Genomic DNA, 27087 nt, shown 5'->3' on the forward strand with positions numbered 1-27087 from the left:
CTTTTGTTGGATCTGAATACCACCCAAGCTCTTCTCCGGGATCTGGGTTTCCTTATCAATTCCGAAAAGTCCATGCTCATTCCTTCTCAGAGTATCGAGTTCCTGGGTTTTCTTGTGGACTCGTCCATGGCGTCCCTCTGACTTTCTCAGTCAAAAGTCTTGACCATAAAGTCGGAGATCCTTCAGGATCTTCGTTCCTCTCTGATTTCTTTCAGATCTCTGGCACGGATCGTAGGTCTTCTCTCCGCTTCCATCCAAGCTATCTTTCCAGGACTGCTTCATTACCATGCTCTACAACGTCTAAATATTCTACACCTTCGTCAGGGCCTGTCTTGTTCCGAGGTCATCGCGCTAGATCAAGAGTCTCTTGTGGAGTGCCAATGGTGGATAGACCATTTAGATACCTGGAACGGGCAAACTATCTTCGCTTCGGCCCCAGATCTTGTATTAGAGTCCGATGCAAGCCTATCGGGTTGGGGCGCCCGTTGTGGTTCAATATCGACTGGCGGTACATGGTCTCGCGAGGATTCAAAATTGCACATCAATTGTTTAGAGATGCTGGCAGGCTCCTTTGCAATTCAAAGCCTTCCCAAGAACAGGGTACGCTGCTCCATTCTTTTTTGCATGGACAATGTTTCTGCGGTCTGTTACATAAACCATCTAGGTGGCAACAAGTCCAAACCTCTAGCAGAAATCGCAAAGAGTCTCTGGGAGTATTGCCTTGCAAACAGACTTTCTCTCATGGCAGAATATCTCCCCGGAGATCTCAACTCCATCGCAGACTGGCACTCTCGCTATCTATGAGATTCCAGCGATTGGAAGCTTCTTCCATCCGTTTTCCAATCCCTCTCTCGAAAATGGGGCCCTTTTCACATGGACCTCTTTGCGTCTCGCCTCAACGCCCAATTGCCACGTTTCTTCAGTTGGCGTCCAGACCCCCTGGCTTTGGCGACGGACGCGTTTCTTCAGGACTGGTCTCTTCTTCTCAATTATGCCTTTCCTCCTTTTATCATGATCAACAGGGTACTTTCTCAGGTTCGCCGTCAATCGACCACCCTGGTCATAGTAGTTCCCTTTTGGCAATCACAGATTTGGTTTCCGTCTCTTCTGGAGATGTCGGTGGACTTTCCGGTTCTTCTTCCGGCCTGCAATGACCTACTCTTGCGATCTCATCGTGGAATATTCCCTGATCTTGTCCGCTTTGAAGATCTCCAGTCTCTCCCTGCTGACATTCTCATTTCACAAGAGCTTCACTCTTTATCAGTAAAGCCTGGGCCCCTGGCACCTCCAAAGCCTACAAGTCCGCTAGGTCATTATGGTCTAGCTGGTGTATGGAAAAACACATCGATCCCTTTTCAGCCCCCCTATATTTTATGGTAAATTTTTTAGCTTCTGAAGCTAGTTCAGGTAAGTCCTACAGGACGGTCAATCTGTACAGATCAGCCATTTCTCTCAACCATTGTCCTCTTGACGGCAAACTGGTTGGTGTGCATCCGCTCATTTGCCGTCTCTTTCTTGGAGTACGATTCTCCAAACCATCGTTGGCTAAGTATTCTTCTTTATGGGATGTTAATTTGGTTCTCAAATTGTGTTCTGACTGGCCTGATAATTTCGCTCTTTCCCTCAAAATGCTCTCTGCAAAACTTACAATGTTGCTCTGTCTGGTTCCATCAAGCGTGTTTCAGATGTTAAAGCATTAGACATTTATTCTCGACAGTTTTCTCCAACTGGTGTTGTGTTTCAACTTCACAAACGTACAAAAACGAAATTGAATTCTGTGTTTTACTCTTATTTCCCTACCCATCCTAAACTATGTGTAGGTCAATGCCTCAAGGTTTATGAGCAGAGAACCTCTGATCTCAGAACGTCCTCTCATTTGCAACTTCTCAGTTCCTTCCGCAAACCTCATCTTACTGTTTCCTCTGCTATTCTGGCCCAGTGGGTTCGGTGAGTTATGTCCATTGCTTGTATTGATGTCTCCGTCTTTGGGGCCCATTCCACCAGGGGAGCCATTGCCTCCAAAGCCTTATGGGCGGGTTCCAGCTAAGAGGACATTCTGAGATCTACAGATTGGTCTAGTGATAATGTTTTCCGTAGGTCTACTGTAAACCAGTGGTCTCTGCTGTTTCTTTGGTTGTTGATATGCTTTGAACAAGCATAATATGAGCCTCCGGTCTTGCCATAAAATCTATATTTTCCTAGTTAGTTATGACAGAAAGTCTTCATTTCATTAAAGACACGGAGGCAAGTATTATCCCGCCTCAACACTTCTAATCTATGTGTTCTCCCTCCCTACAGCGAGTCCAGCGTTGCCTCCCGCATCCTCATGATGAGTCTCCTAGTCTACAAGATTGTTCTTCACTAGTTGATGCCGCCTCTCCTTCCGGATTGCCTTCCTCTACGTGGATGCCTACAGTTCGCCTATCCTGGCTGGACGTCGGTCAACAGTTTTGTTCCTGGACTTTAGCTTGATGTATTGTTATTTCAATTGTTCCTCTCTTTATTAGCTCTATCTGAACTGCTCGCCAGCGAAAAGAGGACTGCTTACGGTCAGGGGTGACTTTATTCATATGGTCTCTTCCTGATTGGTTATCTGATTTTGTTTGATTGCATTCCCATTGGCCAGTTGTTTCCTGGGCCCTCTGGAAACTGTAGTTTAGCGCATATCTTGGCTGCTATTTAATTAAATGCAAGATTAGAAAGCATAATACTCGCCTCCATGTCTTTAATAAAATTAAGACTTTCCATCATAACTAACTAGGAACATCTACATTGCTGCTATTATCCTACATGTGAGTTGAGACCCTTCCATCTGGGCTAATCACTGAGGCCCTATTTCTCCGGTAAATGTCTGAGAGGCCGTATGTCCAACTGACCCGACAGAGGCACTGAGTCTCTTTCAGGTTTACTCATGCTGTTTCTTGCATTAACCTGCAGCTGTTGTAATTAAAACACATTTCAAGGAGCAGGTGAGCCAGGCTACCTGCTGAGCACAGAAAGAGATGGGGGTGTATAGTAAGGGGGCACCCCCTGCACTAGACATACTCTCTGCCCCGAAGTCTAAGGCAGCACTGTTGTAATGATTGGCCATTCCTCACATGTATCTCTGACCTCTGTTTCCCGTAGATCTGATTGGGCGGTACCTAGACTCCCTTTGACTTGTGGTCTTCCTCAGGTCATGTGCAGATACACTGCAGAGGGTGGTTGATACAGTGCGTGGTTGATGTAGCTCCTGCTTCGTTGGTACTGATGAGTACTGTGAGGTGTCTCATAAGGGATGTTAATCTGTGCAGCATCTGGGTTTTACAGATACAGAGCTCTAGCACTGAACCAGGAAATCCATGATTCTGACAGGAATTACAAGGGGCACAGGAACACAGCATCCCAGGAAATCCCCTCTACCAGCTGAGGTTTCAACAGTTGGAAGCTGATGATTTTATTTCTAGTGAAAAGTCCAAAAATATGGAATTACTGTAGGAACCGGATTTTATATTCGTGATTCAAGACATAATTATCTATTTCTCAGGGCACCCTAAGGTCAAAACTTAGTATAAAATTGTATTCATGCATCCACAAATTTCTGATATCCACATTAGCTGTAATTTGGCTTGAGGGCGTGGATCATCCTCACTGAGGTGTTCTGTAAATGGATAGGGGGACTTTGCCTCCTACCAGTATAATTCACGGCAGTGTGTGGTAGGTTAGATGTGCACAGTGTCACAGTGGGAGTTCTGGTCTAGAGGGCGTGGACCTAAGTCATGTCAGCTCCAGCATGCTGTTGCATACAACAATGGGTCTTGTGGCCATCCAACAACCTAGGCGCACCTGTGGCAGTCTTTCTAGTGAAGCATTTCTGATTCATATTTTTGGTGATGTGGGTGTATAGTTCTTGATCTAGGTTCTAAATTCCACCCAGGAATCTTGTTTCCCTGTCTTTTTGAATTTGAAAAAGTCTGCTCCTATATTGCACTCTTTTCGGTTGCTCTAGTGCATCAGACATTTCATAACCCACTAGACCTCAGTTGTGAGAATCTGCTGTCGATGTGCCCCTGTACACATTTCTGTTCACCTTGGGTTCTCTGTATCACAAGTCACCCCTGAAGGTTTTTTCTCCACCAGAGTTGTCTGCAAGGTTCTCTCCCCAAAGCTACCTGCTTCTGTGTTCTCTGGTTACTCATCACCGTGACCATAAGGAAAACACACTCAGGAGCACCAACTGAAACCTGCCCACCGCACATTTTCCACAGGGCCGCCATCGCACCTGAACTAGGACGCACCATAAACGCCTCCCTCAGAGCCGGCATCTGCCCAGATAACTGGAAACGGGCAGAGGTGAAACCCCTCCTCAAGAAACCAACAGCCGACCCAACGGATCTGAAAACTTACTGACCCATTTCTCTCCTCCCATTTGTGGCCAAAGTCAGCGAGAGACTCGCAAACGCCCAACTGACCGCTTTAATCGAAGAGAACTCCATCCTAGACACCTCCCAGTTTGGATTCCACAGCAACTACAGCACTGAGACCGCCCTCCTCACCGCCACTGACAACATCCGCATGCTACTAGACCAGGGACACACTGCAACCCTCATCCTTCTAGACCTCTCCACAGCCTTCGACACCGTATCGCATCGCACCCTCGCAGCCAGACTTCACGAAGCGGGGGTACAAGGAGCCGCCCTCAACTGGATCCAATCATTCGACTCTGGCAGAAGCCAGAGGAATCGACTCCCTCCCTTCCTCTCCGAACCCATTGAAATCAACTGCGTAGTACCCCAAGGATCTTCTCTCAACCCCACGCTCTTCAACATCTGCATGGCCCCCCTCACCGCCATTGTCAGACAGCATGGGCTCAGTGTTGTATGCTATGCCGACGACACCCAGCTCATCCTCTCACTCATGAAGAACCCCGAAGACACCAGACTCTGTTTCCAGGAAGGAATGAAGAACTTAGCAGCCTGGATGAAAGACAGCTGCTTGCAGCTCAGCTCAGAGAAGACCGAGATCCTCATCCTCAGACCCTGCACCTCCACCCGGGACAACACCTGGTGGCCCCCCACCCTCGGGAGCCCACCCACGCCTACATACCACGCTCGGAACCTCAGCATCATCCATGATTCCTCCCTCTCCATGAACCGCCAGATCCACGCCGTCGCCTCAACTTGTTTCAACTGCCTGCACATCCTCTGTAAGACCTTCAAATGGATCCCCCTCGAGTGCAGAAGAACCAGCACCGACGCCCTCATAACCAGCAGACTGGACTACGGCAACGCCCTCTATGCTGAAATCAACAGAACCCTCCTACACAAACTCCAAACCATCCAGAACGCCGCAGCCAGACTTGTCCTCGGGACACCACAGCACAAACACATGACCCAACACCTATGAGGCCTCCACTGGCTACCTGTCGAGAAGAGGGTCACCTTCAAACTCCTCACCCACACCTATAAATCCCTTAACAACATCTGACTCAAATACCTCATCGAGAGAGTATCCTTCCACGTACTCAAAAGGAACCTCCGCTCGGCCGACCTCGCCCTGGCAGAGGTTCCCTGCATCCACAGAAACAGAACCGGCGGGAGAGCTTTCTCCTACGTCGCAGCCAGGACCTGGAAAGAGCTCCCTGTGAACATCAGACACTCCCTGACCCTGCACACATTCAGGAAGGACCTCGAAACCTGGATCTGCGAATGAGCCGGGCCGCTCCCCCCACCCAATGCCTTGAGACCCTCACGGGTGAGTAGCGCGCTTTATAAACCCCTGATTGATTGATTTTGTTCTCTGGTTATGCACTTAATCAGAGATAAGTCAGCAAAGCAAGGCTTTTCTGTTGTTTATAACTAATGTGGGCTAACTCCTGCTGTCGGTGACAATGGCCTAGCCACTGGTGTGTCTTGTGCCCAGTACAAGGAAGTAAACGAGTCTCCTGGCAACTGTTTGAACTGTGAATTACAGACATAGTCAGGGTTCAGTGGGCCCTTCAGGCTTCTAGGCCCCACATTTACTTCTATAGGGAGTACTATTAATGAGCATGCATGCCAATGGTTTGGCTCTGTCTTTTCAAGGAAGTAAACCTGGCTAGGTCTCTGCTGCCTTGGTCTAAGGGGTTATGAAGGCAGTGAAAAGAACAGAATGTTTATAGGTCTTGCAGAACCTTTGTTAGAAAATAGTTGGAAAATGCACCATTTGTCTACTCTTTTTTCAAAATGTTCTCATGGGAGGAAACCCCCCGAACCCCCCGTAGGTTCAGTATGACACTAATTTTACTGCTCACCACTTTTAAATGTCACCAGACTCCACTGTGCATAATGCGTATTGGTTCAAAGGCCCATGTTACTTAAAGAAATTAGTACCCCCCACTTTCCTTGGGCCATTTTTGTACTGTATAAAAACCTTTAATAAGTAAAGAAATATTTACTATACATTGTTACATGCATATCTAGACTTGTTCTTAATCAGGAATGTTTGCAGCAGTGCATGTTTGGCGTATGCAAGCTCAGTTCGGCCACTTATGCGGTATCTGCATTTCCAAGCAAGGTGGTGACAGGATCATTCATTTAGGTTGCTTTTGATAGGGCTTTGTTGGCATTTTATGGGATAGAAAAGTAACCTAGGGACAACATAGTACTAAATACGTACATTTTATGGTTTAAATCTTTTATTGGAATTTCAGAAAAAACAAGACAATAGGACCTCAATCTTTTCGTCAGGCATAGCGAGAAAAGCTCCAGTTCAATAAGACAATCATACTTGGAAATTCTAGGAGCTGATCGACAATACTGGTCACAAAGAACACCCCAAAACGAAATAACGTAACCCTCCCTCCACCCTCCCCCATCTGTCCACAAATCAAAAGAAAAACCCCGCTTGGGAAACAAAAGGGAGAAGGTGAAAGATTCAGCAATGCGTGGCCTACTGCTTGTGCGCGGGTTCCCTTCGTTCTGGGATTGGGGTATCTGCCAAACGAAGAAGGCGTAGGTATCTTGGACAACTCAGTTCACGGAACTTCCCTGTGAGCAGTGTCAAAAAGGGCTGTCACAATTATGGGAATTCCTCCCTCCTCCCGGCCAGTACAAGCGACAGTTTCTCCATGTCGAGCACCATCCACAACCTGTGCAGCCAGCCTGTATGTGGGGAGGGGGGCCTGTGTGGTCCTCCAGTGTCCTAAAATGTTTTGTGTCGCCGCCCCGAGTGCAATAGCGATAAGGCGGCTGCTCCGTGATTTCAAGGGGTACATCTAGGCGTTGGGCAACCCCAGAAGAATGTAGGCTGGGAACCGGGGGAGTTGGGTATCTAAGTGGGAGTCTATGTCATCCAGAATTGCGCTCCAGTACACCTGCAGTCGGTCGCAACTCCACAGCAAATGTTCTAGTGTGCCTCGTTCCCCACAACATCTCCAGCAACGGTCGCTAATGCGGGAGTCGAATTGATGAAGGCGTTCAGGCGTATTGTGGTAAATAAATAAATAATACCCTATTTTTGACTAGACATATATCATAACAGATAGCTCAATAAATAAGAGTCAAGATTCGAGGTAGTGGGAGTTTTGCAGGTTTAATACAGCATAAGGACAGGAACAGGACAACCTGCATAGGAATAGGATGACAGGGCCCAGCAGCTGCTGGGGCTGGGTCTGGGATGAGCGCGCTCACTTTTGATAACAATACACGAGCATATATACATAGCGCAAACACATAGCATTACATTGCAGTAGGCGTAGCAGTGGGTGGAGCAGAAGGCGTGACGCGTAGCAGTCGCGAAAGATAAGAGTAAAAAGAAGGTGTAACTCAGACATGTGATGCAAACGTAACAGAATATGTCATGAATGGGCGGAAACATAGGAGGGGGCTACCTAAGGAGCCGGGACCTCTAACCTGGTGGTGCGCGCAAACTGGCAATGACGTGTTACGAGGAGAAGCTGGGGGCTATGAACTCTGTGTTAGGAGCAGAGACTAAAGTCTGGAGGGTCGGAGCGACATGTACCTAAACCCTATCTGGTATCTAATGTTTAGGGAACATGTTGATATAAACTAGAAGTCATGAGGGGAAAAGCTAATTGACTCTAAGACCAGAGCATGCATTTATTCTACATGTAGTGCGTGATGAAGAATATTAAATGACCATTAAATACAGTATTTCTCTTAACATGGGGCCGCATAGGCTAGACAATGACAGAAACTATTGATGCAGTTCAGTAGCTTAGGAATGCAGAGAAGGAAGACTAAACTGATAGCTGGAATCATAACATAGTCTTGGCAGACTCAGAGGCAGAGCCAAGCTGCACCGGGCACTGCGAGGCAGGAAGTAAGTGAAAGGTCGAGGATACAGGTGGGGGCTGGATCGCTCCTCAGCGAGGCTCAGGAGGCAGGAGCTGAATCTGATGTCCGGGCCCTGTTGAGGCCTGGAAACGGGGACTTTATAATGAAATAACGTGCACACTGAGAAGCGTGGCAACATTACTTTACATAGGCCTGATATTCGTAGTATTCACGAGGACTGGAAACTAGCATACCAGAGGTGGACACAACTATAATTGCGTCATTAATCGGACATGGGGAATACATATGCATATTGGTCATGCACACATAACATATGATGGATGACACGTAGGGACACAGAACATGGCAAAATTTACTTTTCCACATTCCCTCCTTGTCACTACGTTCCCATCAGGAAACATCAATATTCATGATACCATCTATCATTTCATACAGTACCATTTGTTCATCTCGAATTGTCTTGGAACGAGATTTAGAACGGGGCTTGGGACTAGGAATACAAGAGGTAGCACACATGCCGCAAATCGCAGGGCCACATTGTATACAGAGACAGCAGCTGAATATGATTGCTACTGCGATACCTAGAAGGGACAGGACTTTCCATCCCCAGGCGGAAATTATATTCCAGAACCAACCGGACCATGTCCAGGTGCCTGGATCCTGGTGTAATAGATGGGCAATTTTATGGAGTCTGGTTATAGCTGAATAAACAGACGGCGCGTTATTTGGAATGAAAATGCAACAACTGGATCCGAGGACTCTACAGGCCCCGCCCCTATCGGCCAGTATGACGTCAAGGACGAGACGATTCTGGAGCACGACAATTCTCATAAAGGATTGCTCTTCGGTTAAGTTACCTAGAGCGGAGGCAGTCTCATCTACTACTGCTTCAAGGGTTCTTGTTAACCTACGAATTAGTTTACTGTTTACAACTGTACCTAAATAAGGGAAAACACCTTTATCAATATCAATGAATTGCTCTGCAGCAGTTTCAGTATAATCGACAATCGGGAGGTTTCTTTTGTGTCTAATATGTACTAGGTAGGAATTCCTATGGTAGTCAGGTGGGGCTAGGAAAACAGGTGGCAGTAGGAAGGCAATGTAACAGGTTCCCTCCCAATCGAGGGGCAGACGAACATATGCAGTTTGACCACAAACAAAATAAGAATGACGTGAAGCTTTGAAAATAGATTTCCCACTGTCACTATACTTGATAATAGTGGTACAATCACTATGTCCTACGTGTACAGAACCATGATTTCGGACACATAATTCGCCTTTGACTGGTAGTACTGAAATAGCAGGTGAGTCTGGAGTAGTATCAGACTGAACATTCAGGACCATGAAATTCGAAGAATAGTTACCTAAATTATACACTTCATTTTCTAGATCTAAACCTGTTCTGTGGGGGAAACCTTGCTTGTCTGGGAAACATGTGCTGTTAAGAAAAGACATATCTGTTAAGGATGACGTTAACGTGGACCATGCTCCACACGAACCGTTATGTGAAAAAGGATAAGGAAACAGTGGCAGAACTCCCTTCGACGTCTGGAAAGGGGGGAGTCGACCACACACCCAACAATTAGTGGCATTGCTGGTCTGGTGTGAATAATGTAACATACGGATGAAGGTATTGTTACGCATAGCGAGGCGGTATGAATATTCGTGAGGAGGCAGATCACTAAACGCGTGTTCTACTGTAACATTAGAAGGCTTATTTACATGAGGAACTGGAAAACACAGGAAGAATGCGTAACTAGTGCAGGAAATCATTATGCTGATGAATAATATGAAACTCAGAAAAACGATACATCGGTTTGAGTTTTGACTAACTCTCTCACTATGGGGGTCTATTTTATACATGTCAGAAACAGTCTAACCGTTTCACCTAGGGGAGGACTTATACAATCAAACTGACTGACTTATTTTACTAGACCTTAGCTTTTGCTTATACTCCTGCTGCGGAGTTTTCTCTAACAGGGGAGGGGTTGTATCAATGTCATTTGCGGGACAGTCCTTAGGAACAATGTTTTGACAAGTCTTGATATCCTGGGGAATGTTTTTAGAGACCGGCTTTAATCCGTAGAATTTCTTGACGTGCGAAAGGTGCACCCAGCCGCGGCGACCTTCCAATTTCACAGCTGTACGGGTGGTGAGGAGGACCTGACGGGGCTCCTTCCAACGTGGCTCCAGCGGACTTGATCTGTCAAAGTTCCGGACGAGCACCATCGAACCTGGAACGATCTCATGCGGTGCCACCTCGGTATTGTCTGGAAATGCGGCGGCAACCTGTGAACGACATGAGTTGAGGGCAGACATCAAGGAAGCTAGGTAATCTGTCAGCATATTACATGAAACATCAGTAATACTTCGGGGTCTAGGAGTACCCCACATGTTAGGGGGGCGGCCGAATACGACCTCATACGGGGACAGACCTGATCTGGAATGTGCGACCATGCGCATATAAAACAAAGCGACTGGCAGAGCTACTAGCCAGTCCACACCCTTATCTTTATACACTTTTGCAATACGGATTTTCAGAGTCTGATTGTGTCTCTCGACTAGACCGGCTGCTTCAGGATGGCGTACACAATGAAACTTCCACTGGTACCCTAACAACAGGGAAACGTGCTTCATCAACTCAGATGAGAATGGCTGACCGTTATCAGAATATACGACTCTAGGGAGTCCATATCGAGGGAAGAATTCACGAACCAACTGTTTGGCAGTGGTCGCGGCTGTGTAATCTGGGACTGGATATGCTTCTGTCCATCTGGACAAAGCGCATACAACTACAAGGACATACTTGAAACCTCGACATCGCTCCATCTGAATATAATCCATCTGGAGGACCTCAAAAGGGTGGTCAGGAGGCTGGAATCCCCCTTGTTCCACCGGGACACTTTTACCTGGATTAAACTGACAACATATCATACAGGTACGGACTTTCTGCTTGGCTGCAGCTCGTAAATGCTTGTTGAACCAAATGTTCTGGATACTGTCTAACATTGCTTTTTCTCCTAAATGTGCTGGACTATGTGCGGTATTAATAATGACTTGAACCATAGAGTCGGGGAGAAACCATGTGGTTCTACCCTTTGTTAACCATCCTTGATCTGTCTGGACCCCTCCTTGTTCAGACCATTTCTTGATTTCATCGGGAGTAGCATGTAACTGGATATCTATGACATCTTGAGTAGGGTCCTTAACTGTCATGCATGTAATCGGATCTGGAGTGTGTGTCATGTTAACTGGAATGTCTGGAGTCTGTGCTGTAAGCTTGGCTGTGCGATCTGCTAGATCGTTACCTTGAGAAATAATGTCAGTGACTTTCGTATGTGCTTTGCATTTCATGATAGCGATAGATGTCGGTAAATGTATTGCATCTAACAGAGCTTGGATAAGGATACCATGCTGAATCTTGGTTCCATGAGAAGTCATGAAACCTCTCTCTTGCCAGAGCACTCCAAAGTCGTGTACAACTCCAAATGCATAACGTGAATCTGTGTAAACATTAACTTTCAGGTTCTTGGCGTGTATACAGGCTTGTGTCAGAGCAACTAGCTCTGCTGCTTGAGCGGACAGGGTATCAATACGGTGTGTTTCAATAACTTCGGTGTCAGTAGTCACTGCATACGCGGCGACTAGTTCTCCTGTACTAGTTCTCATACATGAACCATCCACATAAAGTGTCAGGTCAGGATCTGGTAACGGAATGTCTGTCAGGTCTTGTCTTGGCTTTGTCGTAATGTTGACTACTTCCACACAATCATGTGTGGCAGAATTTGAACTAGCTGATGGTAACAGTGTAGCAGGGTTCAGGACGTTGCAGCGTCTGATTTCTATGTGTGGCTGAAACAGTGTCAATTCATAACCTGTTAAACGTGCAATTGTCAAGTGCTGAGTTTGTGTTCGGTTTAAAAGAACTTCCACGGAGTGTGGGACTTGTACTGTCAAGGAGTGTCCTAAAACTATGGAATCACTTTGTCTGATAGCTAGTGCTGTGGCTGCAACTGACTTGAGGCACGCAGGCAACGCCTGGGCGACTGGATCTAGTGTGCTAGAAAAATAAGCACAAGGCTTGTTTTGTCCTGCTTGATCTTGTGTGAGAACAGATAATGCTGTACCTTCACGTTCAGTAACGAAAAGTGTAAAAGGCTTACTGTAGTTCGGTGTAGCTAGAACTGGAGCTTGACATAAAGCTTTCTTTAACTCATTGAAACTAAGTGTATGTTCAGATGTCCAAGGGAGGACAGTCGATACGGCTGCCTCCTGTGTCGTTAACTGTATCAGTGGCTTGGCTAGAAATGCATACTGAGGAATCCATTGTCTGCAGTAAGAAGTAAGGCCGATAAAAGCACGCACCTCCTTCTGGGTCTTGGGCTGTGGAAGACTCGCTATTAGCTGGATACGGTCTGGTGTCAACTGCCTACCCCACTTGGACAGTAAGTGTCCTAAGTAGACCACTTGCTGGACACAGAATTGAAGCTTAGAAGGGGACACCTTGTGCCCCATCTCGGCTAGGAAATACAGAACCGACAGTGACGCTCGCTCGCAGTCACGTTCAGAACGAGCTGTGATCAGTAGATCATCGACATACTGGAGCAGGGCAGTGTCAGTTGGCATGTGAATGTTGTCTAGTTGTCTCTTGAGTGCTTGACTGTAAATACTAGGACTTTCTGTGAAACCTTGAGGAGCGCGTGTGAACATATAGCTCCTTCCATTTAAACAAAATCCGAAAAGAAACTGGCTGTCTGGATGAATAGGAACACTAAAAAATGCGTTCTTGAGGTCTATTACTGTGAAGAACGTGGCTTCGGAATCAATGGCTGTCAATAGGGAAGAGATATCTGGGACAACTGGGTACTGAGGAATAATACATTTATTAAGTTCTCGTAAATCAATCACTAATCGATATACTGGGGGTGCATTTGGATCAGTACGTTTCATGACTGGAATGATCGGAGAGTTGCATACATTGGAGTCAGTTTCTACAACTACTCCTTGAGCCATGAGCTCGTCAATAATTTTGGATAAGGCCGCTACAGCCTCAGGTGGCAATCTATACTGCCTGATTCGTGGTAACACTACACCTGGTTTCAGAGTCACACGATGGGGTGTGATTTGCATGTAACCTACATCAGTTGGACCTTGCGCCCATAAATGCTGCGGAACTTTAGACAGTCTGGAATCAAAATCTCGTAATACATAGTGACCCTTAAAGTCACGTAGGAACAGACGTATTCCCTCCGGGGAACAACATATAACGGCACCTAACTCTTTCAGTGTTTTAATGCCTAATAGATTTTCTGGACATGACTTAGTAAGTAACAGATCAGTAGTGCGGGACAATGGACCTACTTCTAGAGTGACTGGCTTTGAAATCTCATTAACGATAGGCTTTCCTGAAAATCCAAGGGAAACATTTCTTGAGCCTGAGAGCGGAGCCCCTGGAACTTCGGCGTGACTAATTGTGGTCCTACTTGCCCCTGTATCAATCAAAAACTTTCTGTCTTTCCCTAATACTTGACTGTGAACATAGGGACCCTCTTGATCTACAGGTATCTCGATGAGAGGCAAGCCTACCTCCCTCTCTAGGCTGTTTCATGAATATGGCTGGTACTCTGGATACTCAGACTGTGCATACTGGTACATCTGCTGTGTAACATGCTGTGTTGCAGCAATAGGCTGCGGTGCTGTAACTGTCTGTGGTGCATTCTGTGACTGAGGAGTCTGTGAAACTTGTTCTTGTCTAGGCGGACGTGGTCTTTCTTTAGTCTTACCAGTAGCTATGTTATGTTTCAGAACTGCACACTCATTTATAAAATGACCTGGCTGTTTACAATAATTGCAGTTCCCTTTAACGGGTGCTGCAGGATGACTGGCTTGATTCGGACCCCTCTTCTGACTGTCTTGAGGAACAGATTGTGCAACTAGTACTTTCATTTTCGTGTCTTTCATACGTTTTCTTTCGTGTTCTTGCTCTTCCCTGATTCTATTCTGGTGGTACTGGAGCATCTGGAGCATCTGGGACGGAGTATTTGCTTGCCAGGTGCTTTCGACTTTCAAAACTCGGTTTTTAATTGGTGGACTTGAATTCTCGACTAATTTAGTAACGAAAAGGTGAGGGTATGACTCACTACTTGTCTTGAGACCACTGTTGATACTAAAGCACTTTTCAAACCTAGAATAAAAATCACTAATATCTTCATCTTGTTTCTGTTTACAGGCTGAGATTGCATCCCAGTCTTCCTTTTTCGTTGTTAATAATCTGGGTAAAACTTGAATCAATAATTCTGGTAATTCTTTACATTTATCTCCGAGACCAGTACCTGGTACACGTATCTTATCTTCTGCTTCTAGGACTGCCCAATCGATCTTTTTCTCTCCCACCTCCCATTCTTTTTCCTTAAGCTTTTCATACACCCCTGCGGGCAACAGAACCTTTAACATTTTAATGATATCTGGGTAAGTGTATTCTCCCATACGGAGCATGTCTTTTAATTCTCTATGGAACCCTGCTGGATCTTTATCATGACAGGGAATTAATTTCTTCATCTCGAGAAGTTCCATCTTTGTTATCGGAGTATATACAAACACTCGTTGCATTTCGCCACCCGTTCCTCTGACTGGGTGGACTTCTCGTAACGGATTCTGTCTGTCTATGTAGAATGATTTACTTTCTGGGGGTGAGACATGGACAAAATGCGGGTTCAAGAATGTTCTATATTTGTGGCGCTGTTCTAGAATGACACTAATTAAATCGGTACCTAGACCTCTCCATCTGTACTGGAGTAATTCATTCAGGATATCGTGTAACGGACCTGGATCAGAATGTTGACCCTCATACAGTGTAATGAGGTGCTGAATCATATACATACCCACCAGTCGCTGCTCGGCTGGGGGCATTTTCAGAAACATTTGTGCCACTATTTCGTCTGGAAAAGTGGTAGAATCAGTAATCCATCTGACTGCTGATCGGACTAGTTCCTGTTCATGCATAGTACTTAACTCACTGTAACCGATTCGTGATTTCAGAATGTGATCGGTAGCTTGAAATACTTGTTCTAGGGAACCTTGTTCTGGTGCTGGATGATGGAAAATAGACTTGTGTTCTAGACGTAAATGGCGATCTGGAAATCTAGGTTTTCCTACATACGCTATTCTGGCAGTATTCTCATCGTCTTCCTCTTCAGGATCAGAGGTACTTTCTTTCTCGCTTACTTGTGCGGCTTTACGCTGTTCGTGTATCTTTATTATCTCTCTACGGATTTTCTTGTACATACTCTCCATGGCACCAATGGTATTGTGCTTTCCTTCGGCTATATTATCACTCCACTTTGTTAGAGTTTTCATTTCTTCCGGGTCTTTAGACGGGTAATCTTGTTCTCTTATTAGACAGTTAATTAAAAACTTTAATATCATGCGCTGAATCTCGGCTTTCCTTTGAGACATGGCATCACTAATACTTTGTGGGTCATCCCCTGTACGGATGAAACGATATATCCTGTCTAGATCTTCTTTCATATTCGGCAGGGTGACTAGATACTCGGTCACTCTCCTTACGCGTACGGAATATAAAACCATATTAAACTCGCCTGGAACTGGGTCATAGACACATTCCCCAAGGGTTTGCCTGATTTCTGCAACAGACTTATTACTCTTGGGAGTACGCTGTGATGCTTGAGCATGTAATTCGAGTGCTGATAAACGTTTGTATGGCGGCGGGGTTTGAGGAAGACCTCCTCCTGCGGCCCCTAAACTAGAATCATCAACTGATGCTTTCCGTCCTGGCAGGGTCGGTAATTGTAACGTGGGCTGGACTTGTATGGCGGGCTGACCCGGGGGGGCTGTTAAGGGCACCCCGGTGTCTGGAGGAGCAGGAATTACCTGATTTACAGGGACTGGCGGAGCGCGAACAGGATTTGCATATTCGGGGACTGTGTCGTCCAGATAGGACGAAATAAAAATATCAGCTGCGGTCGGTTTGTGACGTAGCTTGGTCGGAACTAACGGTGGCGGGAAATTACTGGATGCCTCTGGGGTCGCTTTTGGCAAGCCCTCAGCAAGAAGAGGATACATACCCTTGATGAGGGCATTCCTCTGTCTGTCTAATTGCTCAGTTCTAACTCGTTCACCTATCTCGATTAATTCTCTTTCTTGGGCTCGTTCTTGGGATTCTCTACTTAGTTCTGACTTTCTGATTTCTTTTTCGGTTCTCTTATGAGCTTCTTTGCGCCATAACTCGATGGCGTCTTTCTGTGATTGTCTGGCTTTCTTTTTCCATAATGCCTCCTCTACTCGCATGATGCATTCGGCATCCCATGTACCCGATACGGGCCATCTATACTTTTCTTCTAACTGTTTGGTATACTCTACCCATAAATCTAGATACAATATGGCGCTTATGCCATGTTTCTGATACATAAAATGACCTGGACTGTCCCTGGGCGGGACGGGAACTGCTGCTTCCAGCAGACCCTTTCTAGTTTTTAACTGACGTAATTTGGAAAATATAGGCATGACTGAACTGTAATCTAGACACAATACAATACACAATGAACACGATACTTATACTCCATTCATACCACGACATTAGAATACATGAAAAACATTTAAAATAACAGTTCGAACAGAATACTACCTGGAAATACTGAGAACAGAACACATGAATTTTCTCGAGAACAGAACTGACTAGAACAGAAACTAGATGCACTGCTGAAACAGTACGAAACTTACCGGTCTCTTAAAGAGACACGTCAGGACCCGCATCCACCGAAGTGGACACTTCGTTTGTGGGACTGTGTACCACCAACCCACAGACCAGAGTCAATTAAATTGACCCTGTCTAGATACCACCCCAGTAACGGTACTCACCGGGTAGCAAGAACGGAAGGCCTCGGACTGGACTGGACTGCTACGACGACGAACTTCGGACTTCAGTTACGGGTGGACCTCCGGATACCTCGGACCTTGGACTCTTGGCTTGGGCTCTGGTCGGGACTCGCCGCGTTCCTCCACCGTCTCGTCTGGATGCTGGACCGCCTCCTCCGTCTCCTCCGTGGGCCTGAGGGATACTTGAGCAGAAATATCTGCCACTGCGCAGAAGAGTTCCGTCACGACTGCAGAGGGTCAGGGGGTCGGCGTGGCTTCACCGACGCGTGGGGAAAGGGCAAGTCCCTGTTCGGGCGCCATTATGTGGTAAATAAATAAATAATACCCTATTTTTGACTAGACATATATCATAACAGATAGCTCAATAAATAAGAGTCAAGATTCGAGGTAGTGGGAGTTTTGCAGGTTTAATACAGCATAAGGACAGGAACAGGACAACCTGCATAGGAATAGGATGACAGGGCCCAGCAGCTGCTGGGGCTGGGTCTGGGATGAGCGCGCTCACTTTTGATAACAATACACGAGCATATATACATAGCGCAAACACATAGCATTACATTGCAGTAGGCGTAGCAGTGGGTGGAGCAGAAGGCGTGACGCGTAGCAGTCGCGAAAGATAAGAGTAAAAAGAAGGTGTAACTCAGACATGTGATGCAAACGTAACAGAATATGTCATGAATGGGCGGAAACATAGGAGGGGGCTACCTAAGGAGCCGGGACCTCTAACCTGGTGGTGCGCGCAAACTGGCAATGACGTGTTACGAGGAGAAGCTGGGGGCTATGAACTCTGTGTTAGGAGCAGAGACTAAAGTCTGGAGGGTCGGAGCGACATGTACCTAAACCCTATCTGGTATCTAATGTTTAGGGAACATGTTGATATAAACTAGAAGTCATGAGGGGAAAAGCTAATTGACTCTAAGACCAGAGCATGCATTTATTCTACATGTAGTGCGTGATGAAGAATATTAAATGACCATTAAATACAGTATTTCTCTTAACATGGGGCCGCATAGGCTAGACAATGACAGAAACTATTGATGCAGTTCAGTAGCTTAGGAATGCAGAGAAGGAAGACTAAACTGATAGCTGGAATCATAACATAGTCTTGGCAGACTCAGAGGCAGAGCCAAGCTGCACCGGGCACTGCGAGGCAGGAAGTAAGTGAAAGGTCGAGGATACAGGTGGGGGCTGGATCGCTCCTCAGCGAGGCTCAGGAGGCAGGAGCTGAATCTGATGTCCGGGCCCTGTTGAGGCCTGGAAACGGGGACTTTATAATGAAATAACGTGCACACTGAGAAGCGTGGCAACATTACTTTACATAGGCCTGATATTCGTAGTATTCACGAGGACTGGAAACTAGCATACCAGAGGTGGACACAACTATAATTGCGTCATTAATCGGACATGGGGAATACATATGCATATTGGTCATGCACACATAACATATGATGGATGACACGTAGGGACACAGAACATGGCAAAATTTACTTTTCCACAGTATGGTACCAGTAAGTGGCCACTTTGGTCAGGGTTTCAGTCAGGCCTGCATGGTATGCGGAGTGTCTAGCTCTGTGGTAAATACCTCGCCATTCTTTGGGTGTGAGAGCCCTCCCCAGCTCCCGCTCCCACCGACACCGACCAGCATTGTATGTGTAAATGTTCGTAATAAGGAGGTGTTGGTACAGGTCGGAAATTAGTTTTTTGTCAGATGTGCGAGTAACTAGCCACTTCTCGTATGGAGTGAGATGACGTTGCACTCCCGGCCTGACCTGTGGGTGAAGAGCCCAATGACGAACCTGCATGTAGGATAACCTATCCCCCTCCGGTATGCCATAGTCCTCTCTCATCTGTTGGAATGAAAGAATACCGTTCAGGTTAAAAAGATGTCTTAGGGACCTGCAAGGGGAGGGTCGCCATGCCGCAAACGCTTTAGGATCAAGACCCGTGGTGAAGTTGGGGTTGGCAAATAGCGGTGTCAGAGGGGATGGGAAGGACGTTAACTCATGTTTGAGGGCGACCTGATCCCACACCTCCATGACAGTGCCAGTAATCTGGGACGCGTAAAGGTTAGGCGGCCTGTGGTGCTTCGGGAGGAAGGGAATCCCTTGTAAGGACATGTCCACCACTGCCTGGTCCTGGAAGAGCCAGTTTTTGGCCGATTCCAACTGATGCCATTCCACTAGTCTTCGGAGCTGTGCCGCATAGAAATAGAGTTGTAGGTCGGGTGCCCCCACGCCACCATGTTCAGGCGGAAGGACTGCGATGGCTTGCCTGTCGGAGGACGTAAGGGAAGGGTCTGAAACAGGTAAAGTATCTGCGGCAGGAGCATCATTTTGGTGGCAGCTATCCTCCCCAGCCAGGAGAGGGATTGGCGCTTCCATCTCCGGAGCTCTCCGCGGAGCTGTGTATGGAGTCTGGTATAGTTCGCTTCTATGGTGGATGGGATGGTGGGGCCCCGAAGAACCCCCAGGTAAGGGACCGTGGTCTTGCACCACTGCATAGAGTGTTCCTCCTGCACCGCAGCCAACGTCTCGGATGACAGGGAGATATTGAGGGCGATTGATTTATTAGTGTTGATTTTGAACCCGGAGGTGAACGCGAAGCTGTGTAGTTCAATAAAAAGCGCACGAAGAGATTGGATGGGGTCGGTGAGGGAGAGTAAAATGTCATCAGCGTATAGGCTAATCTTGTGTATGTCCCCTCCGAATTTGATTCCTTTGATGAGGGCGTGCTGCCAAATCCTTTGCGCCAGCAGCTCCATATACAGGGCGAACAAGATAGGTGAGAGGGGGCATCCTTGTCTGGTCCCCCTGCCAATCGGGAAGCGAGAGGAGAGGATGTATGCCCATTGACACACACTGTGGCATTAGGCAGCTTGTAGCAATTCAATATACGGGTGCAGAGAACGTCCCCCGGACCAAAGAGGTGCAAGACCTGTTCCAGATAGGGCCAGTGCACCCTATCAAAGGCCTTTTCGGCATCTATTCCTAGTAGCATGCAGTCTGGGCGCGTGCGCGACCCTGCCTCAATGAGGTGGAGGACCCGCTTAGTGTTGTCACTGGTTTGTCGCTGAGGTATGAAGCCGGCCTGGTCCGGTTCCACCAGCTGTGACATGTAGGGTGCTAACCGTCCCGCCAGAATGCCCGTGTGCAGTTTGAAGTCAATGTTCAAAAGCGAAATCGGTCGATACGAGCTACAGCGGGACGTGTCCCGGCCGGGCTTCGGTATGACCGTAATCGCTGCTTCTAAAAGTTCTGCGGGGATTGCTACAGGCTGGGCAAAAGAGTTAAACAGATCTCGCAACAAGAGAGCCACCTGGTGACAGAATGTTTTATAAATAATCGCCGGGTACCCGTCAGGGCCCAGGGATTTCCCAAGATTCAGGCGCAAGATCCCTGACACCACCTCCTCGAGGCCGATGGGTCTGTCTAGAAAATCCACCTGAGCTGCGTTGAGGGAGGGGAGGCGCGCACCCTGCAGGTATCCCTGGCCCGCCTGCGGGTCAAAGGCGTCAACGGCATAGAGGGACTCATAAAATGCCCCAAAGGCCTCTACTATTGCCACGTCGTCCGATACCAAGTCACCGTGGGCAGTCCGTATGGTCTGTACCCCTTGTCTTTGGCGCTGCTCACGCAGCTTGTTTGTTAGCAGGCGTCCGCATCTGTCCCCCCCTGCGTAATAGGCCTGTCGTAGACGGAGGGCCGTATATTCCGCTCTGTCTTGGTCCAACGCCGCCAACAATTTCCTCTCTGTGCACAGTTGGCGTGAGGTCCGTGCCGCTCCCGTACGCTGGTGCATTTGCTCCTGCTCGGCTACTCTCTGCGAAATTTCCGCCCGTTTCCGCGCACGCTCTTTGTTATTGGCCTTGGCTATAGAAATAAATTTGCCCCGCAAGACAGCTTTAAGGGCAGCTCACTGCGTTGCGCGTGAAGTCTCGAAGTTGTCATTGTGGGTTAAGAAGTGTGTGATGGCGGATTTAATCCGGTCCACCGTCGAAGGAGTATGTAGGAGGGATTCCCTCAGGCGCCAGTGTCGTTGCTGTGTCGGTGCGGCTGGAAGCAGGAAGGTGGCCACAACCGGGGAATGGTCAGATAGTGAAGCCGGCATGATGTCTACCTCCTGCGCTCGTGGCACCAATGGGGAGGAGCAGAGAGAGTAATCGAGCCTGGCATAGGACTTATGGGCCCCCGAGTAGTAAGTATAAGCTGTACTTCGTGGGTGTAAGTGTCTCCACAAATCAATGAGGCCTAGATCCCGGAGGTGGGCATGTCCGGACTTGGAAAGAGCTCCCACCTGGCCCGACCTTTGGCAGGAGCGGTATGTCGCGTTATGGAAGACTAAGCTAAGGTCGCCCCCCCAGCAGTAACTGTCGTTCAGTGTTGGCCGTGGCTGCTGCTAGCACTTTCTGGGAAAAGACTTCCTGCCCCTCGTTCGGTGCCTATACAGAGCCCTCCACCACCGTCTGGCCTGCTATTAGGAAGCAGTATACCGGCAGTCGCCCTTTTATTTCTGCCTCTTGGTGGAGGACTTTTCCCGGAAATGATCTGGACACCAGGATTGCTACCCCTGCCGCTTTCTTGGAGGAGGATGAGAAAAGTTGCGTGGGGAAGGCACAGGACTTAAGTCGGTGCTGGTCTTTAGGGAGCAGGTGAGTCTCCTGTAGGAGGCATAAATCAGCTGTGAAGTGCTCTAAAAGGGACAGAACCGCCCGCCATTTTATAGGGTTGTTTAGCCCTCGCACATTAAGGGAGAGAATCTTAAGTCAGGAGTGAGACATCGTCTCTCAATGTTGACTCAGGAGCTCTGTGTAGCCCGCGGGAAGTAAAACAGAAAAAAAATGGACAGAGGGGTGCCCCCCTAGAACAGACCCCCCGACAAACCCCCCCAATCCCAGACCCCAACTCGCCCTCTCCCATCCCAACCCGTTCCCCCAACCCCCATGTGGTACCCCAACAAACGAACATAGTCCCAGTCCTGCCCTCGTGTGGCGCAGGGCTGTGGTAATTTACCTGTGTGGACGTGCAGCCATGTTGCTCCCCGTGTCTCCCCTCCCCCCACCCCACGGACTCGCGTAATGGCTGATGCTAGTGAATATTCCCCCCGGAGAACAATCAGTCTGAAGATGTGGTGTCTTTAGCCACCTCTTGGATAGCGTTGTCCATCTCTTACTTGATGGTGTGTGTGTCCGGCCTCAGGTGCGCTGCCGGCGAGCGTCGCCTAACAATTTGCCGCCAGCCATCCCTGGAGGGCTGTCGAGGTGGTTTTGGTGATGCACTCTCCTCCGCACAGCACAGCAATTTGCATGTCTCCTGGAGGGAGCGAAGTTGGTGCAGAGTACCGTTCCGTTTAAATATCAGGCGGAAAGGGTGGCCCCAGGAGTATGGGATCTCTTTGCCTCTCAAGAAATCTGTCGCCACCTTGAAGGCCTTGCGCTTTTGCAGTGTGATCGCTGACAGGTCTTGAAATTAGGCCACAGAGTGGCCCTGGAACCGTAGGCGTTGCTTCCGCCGTGCTTCCCTGAGGATTCGTTCTTTGAGAGGAAAGTCCGGTAGAAAGGCTAGAATGTCTGGAGGCGGGGCGGATGCACGCCTCGCCAACCCAACTCTGTGCGCTCTGTCAATATTGATGTCAAAGTCCGCCGGTTCCCCCAGGATGTCCCGGAATAGGGCTTGTAGATAACCCGTGATGTCTGTTCCTTCCTCTTTGGGCGGAACTCCCCGGACCCGAATGTTGTTCCGCCACGACCTGTTCTCCAAATCTTCTACATGGGCCTGTAGATCCACTTGTTGTTCCTTTAGGCGTAGTATGTCCTGCTGCAGCTGTTCCACTTCGTCATGTCTTGCGCGGTCCGAGTCCTCGATGGTGGACACCCTTTCTCCGAGTCCGTCTACCTCCCTCCTGATCTCCCGGACCTCCCCCGCGACCTCCTGCTTCAAGGCATGGAGGTCGTCTCGGAGGGAGTTGAATAGAGTCTCCAGGAAGGATTTGGTGATGGGCACCTCGCCATCATTGGGGTCATTTTGCTGCCTGGGTGCCCCTGGGGACGACTGACCTTTGTCACCCTTTGTCTGTCCTTTGCCAAGCATTTCTGGGAGGGTGCGATCCCCTTTCTTCCTCTGGCCTGCCATGGTGCATCCCCGGCCGGGGTTTACTGCGGCCCTGCTCCTTCTTCTCCGGGCGGGAGCCCCGCCGGGTTCCCTTTGCTCTGGGTGCTTGCCACGACCCGTGGGGGAAGGGGACCGATTTGGGCCTCTCCTCCTGATTACTCCTGGTGTCCCTCACATCAGGTGTGCCATGGAAATCGCCCCCGCACCGGAGTCGTCGGTTGCTGTGTCTACCGCCTGGCGCCGGCCTATAGCGCGGGCAGGGATGCACTACCCTATCAACGGCCTCCCCCGTCTTTCCTCACCTCTTCTTGCCGCTCTGTGTTTGGGGGCCGTGGGGAACACCGGCCGCTTCTGAGTGAGTTGGCTGGTCGCGTTCCACGTGGCTGTCGGGTCCACAGAACCTCCACCAACCTCCGGCCTCTCGTCCCCGCCCGCTCGGGCCCACATCCACCCTTGGGCCACAAAGAAGGCAGGCAACCTCGAGGGGGGCGCTCCGTCACTCCTTGGTTACTTCTGTGTCCCCCTTCCGGTGACCAGCTGGGCCAATCCGCAAAACAGGCTAGTGTGTGTAGGCCCGGACACCCCCAGGCGTAGGCCGCGTCCCCGGTCTCAATTTCGGCGTGCACCCTCAGGCCGCGAAGAATGCCGGCGGCCCCGGGGGTGCTCCACCACTCCGCGGCTGCCCCTGCGGCCCCCTGCTGATGTCCGGTGGGGGCGACCCGCGAAGCAGGATAATGCGGGTAGGCCCGGGCACCCTCGTCAGCAGACCGCGTCCCCGGCCTCAATTTCGTCACTCGCCCTCGGGCCGCCAAGCGTGCAGGCGGCCGCAAGGGAGCCACTCCGCCACTCCTCGTCGACTGCGGAAGCCCCCTTCAGATGTTCGGTGGGGCAGTCTGCAAGGCAGGACAGCGCGGGAAGGTCCGGGCACCCCCGGTCGTAGGCCGCGTCCCCGTCCTCAATTTCGGCGCAGCCGCTCACAGGGCGTGTCCCGGCCGCCGGGTCGCCGCCCACGCCTGTCCCCGGTCGCGGCCCCCTGGGGGCAGCAGCGAGCCCGCGGGGATCACCGTCGGGAGCCGTGGGGGACACCGCCTGCCCTCCGATCAACCCGGGTGCCGCAGCTGCGAGATCTTCTTTGTTCGCGCCTCGGGCAAATGCGGCTCCCGTCACCTTTCTGGCGCTCGCTGCCGCCGTCAGCCTCAGTTCGCTGTCGCCACCACCGGCCCGGGACCGGCAGGATCGGCGCCCCAAGCAGCCAGGGTGGGCCTCCTCTCTCTCCCGCCCCGCTGCACCTCTATGGGGGGGAGAAGTGTGGTGTAGACAGTGCGGGAAGGGCAGAAGTCAAGGAGCACTCGGGATGTGTGACCTCTCATTCCGTCATCTTGGCCACGCCCCCCTAAATACGTAAATTTTAAAATTGATACTGCATGCAAATGTGCAACTGCATTCTGGGATAACATATTTTGATGAGTAAAGGTAAATATTGGTGCATAAGCACTCACATGGAGGATCATAAGGTGGCGTACTATTTACTAAGAGAGGCCAGCCACACATCCAGACAATTAGTTGCATGTCCCCTGAATGATTGATCACCTAAGCAATAATACATTCAAGATTAGTTATGCCATCATGTCCACAATATTATTCACGTACAATTTGTCACTAACGCCAGTTTCGCTCCCTGTGGCTATCCAGCCTGGGGCTTTCTCAAGACTACGAAAATGAGAAGGTAGAACAGGTGGTAGTCAGATTTAGAAATTCTATATTCCAAGATACCATCACCACAGGGTGAAGTGAGGGGGCATTCACGTTGTCATGTGCAGGATTTAAACTTCCTGTAGTTGATGTGTCTAATTTTGTCCCAAGGTTTATTCATCATGTGATACTAGCGCATGGCAAAGTTCATGCAGTGTAAAATGTAATTAGCAAATGCAAATTCTCTCTCTGCTCTTTTCTCTGTAAAGAACGGGTATGATCAGTGTCAAATGGCCCTGTTGCGTGGGAAGCCTTTGCACCTCCTCCTGGCCAGTAGAGTAATTAACTTGGCCCAGCAGTGTAAAACATCCAATTATTAGCTGAGTCAGAGAAATAAGATAAATCTTTTAGTGCCAGTAAGAGTGCTGATATGATGAAAGTAACATTACATCCGCACATATGATTCATATTTACCATAGGATTAATTCATCAACACATTTTCGATGCCTAACTATATAGAAACTGTACTTTGGTACAGTTTGTGCCCATAATAGTACAGTGATGCACACACCCTTTTAAGTGAAGCACTACAGACTTACACCATGAATGCCCAATCGCTTTGTAAAGCCTGTATAAGTCTGCACCAATTCATGAAGGGGTGCCCTTCTGCAACAGGCTACCTGTCTGCAGATATCAGGCTGAGCTAAACGTTAGTCTCACTTGCTCCGCCCACACACATGTGCACACATGTATGCACATGTGTTCATGTGCAGCCAGCTCAGGGCCTCTTACCCGTGTTGTACAGGAGTAGACCTTGTTTTAAAAGGTATCTACTTGCAGCTAGCACTCCCAATCTATTTTACCTGAGCTTATAGTGAATGAGACTCAGTGAGACTAACAGCAGAAGACCAAAAAAACAGGTAATGCAAAAAGCAAAAACCCCAGAGGTTTAAATTGATCAGAACCCATTTCCCTACACTTGTTCCCTCCAGCCTACAGTACAGCTATGAATATACCCACTTCCCTAGCATGCAGTCACACGTTGGAAGGGTTTGTGATCATACACATTATTTACCAGTTGTTTGCCTTCATGGGTATCCCAACCTAGTGTTTCTAGACAAAGGGCCACTTACTCTGTTAGTGAACCCCACGCAAGCAGAAGTCCAAACACCAGGTAGACCAAAAAGCAGAAATACTGGTGGTTAATGGGTTGGAACCCATTTTTCTACCAAAGCAATGAGCTGTTTATATCAATTTCAAGTAGCCTCCATCTGCTATGACTTTGACAGCATTACTGCTATTGTCACTGTAAAGGAGCTAAGACCTCTAAATTGGAGCCATTTATAGACTTTCATATTGCTATTTTCCAGGATGTTGGTGGCTGTATGTACTTTCTCCACGGCAAGTACTTCAGCTGTTGCATGCCCACACTGCCTCAAAAAACATTAGCAATTGTGGTGCCAGCGGCTAGGCTTTTCTTAAGCCCCTTCAAGGAGGCTCAGTGTGCAGTGATGCACATTTAGATCATGGCTTAACAAGTGGTTCATGTCTAGTGAGATGGAAGTACAGCACAGCACTGGCCTTCATTGTGTAAGCAACCAATTCCATCACTTGACGATGCAGCTGTGGCAGAGTGACAATTTAAAAATAGGTCCAGATTGTTTGGACAATGGACCGCCACAAATTCCAGAAACCTCTCTCCTTCCACCAAAGGGAGGCGATCACATGCTAACATTGTAACCAGTTTCCAATTGTATAAATAGCTGGTGGTTTCCATTGTATGGTGCATCCCTACTACTGACATAGCCTTGAAAGTAGGTATTTGTGGTTGTTTTGTTAGACAATTATATCTGAAGTGACCCTCTTGAAGGTAGGCGGCTTGGATGCTTTTTGGTGTTGGCATCCCTCTTTTCCTTGTGCCAAGCCAAGTTTGCCTCTGGTAATGAGTATACATTATGGGCAAGAGGCCTACTTCTCATCACAACAAAGTATAAAAAAAATGAACATAAACGTGATGGATGGATTGCCTGAATTAATTTCAGCCACTGGCAGTTACTTGGGGTGCATCGCAGTCCATCGTTATTTTGCACACCATGCCACCTTTGTTTTGAGCCAGC

The sequence above is a fragment of the Lissotriton helveticus genome, chromosome 6, assembly GCF_964261635.1.
Source record: "Lissotriton helveticus chromosome 6, aLisHel1.1, whole genome shotgun sequence".
Taxonomy (NCBI): Eukaryota; Metazoa; Chordata; class Amphibia; order Caudata; family Salamandridae; genus Lissotriton; species Lissotriton helveticus.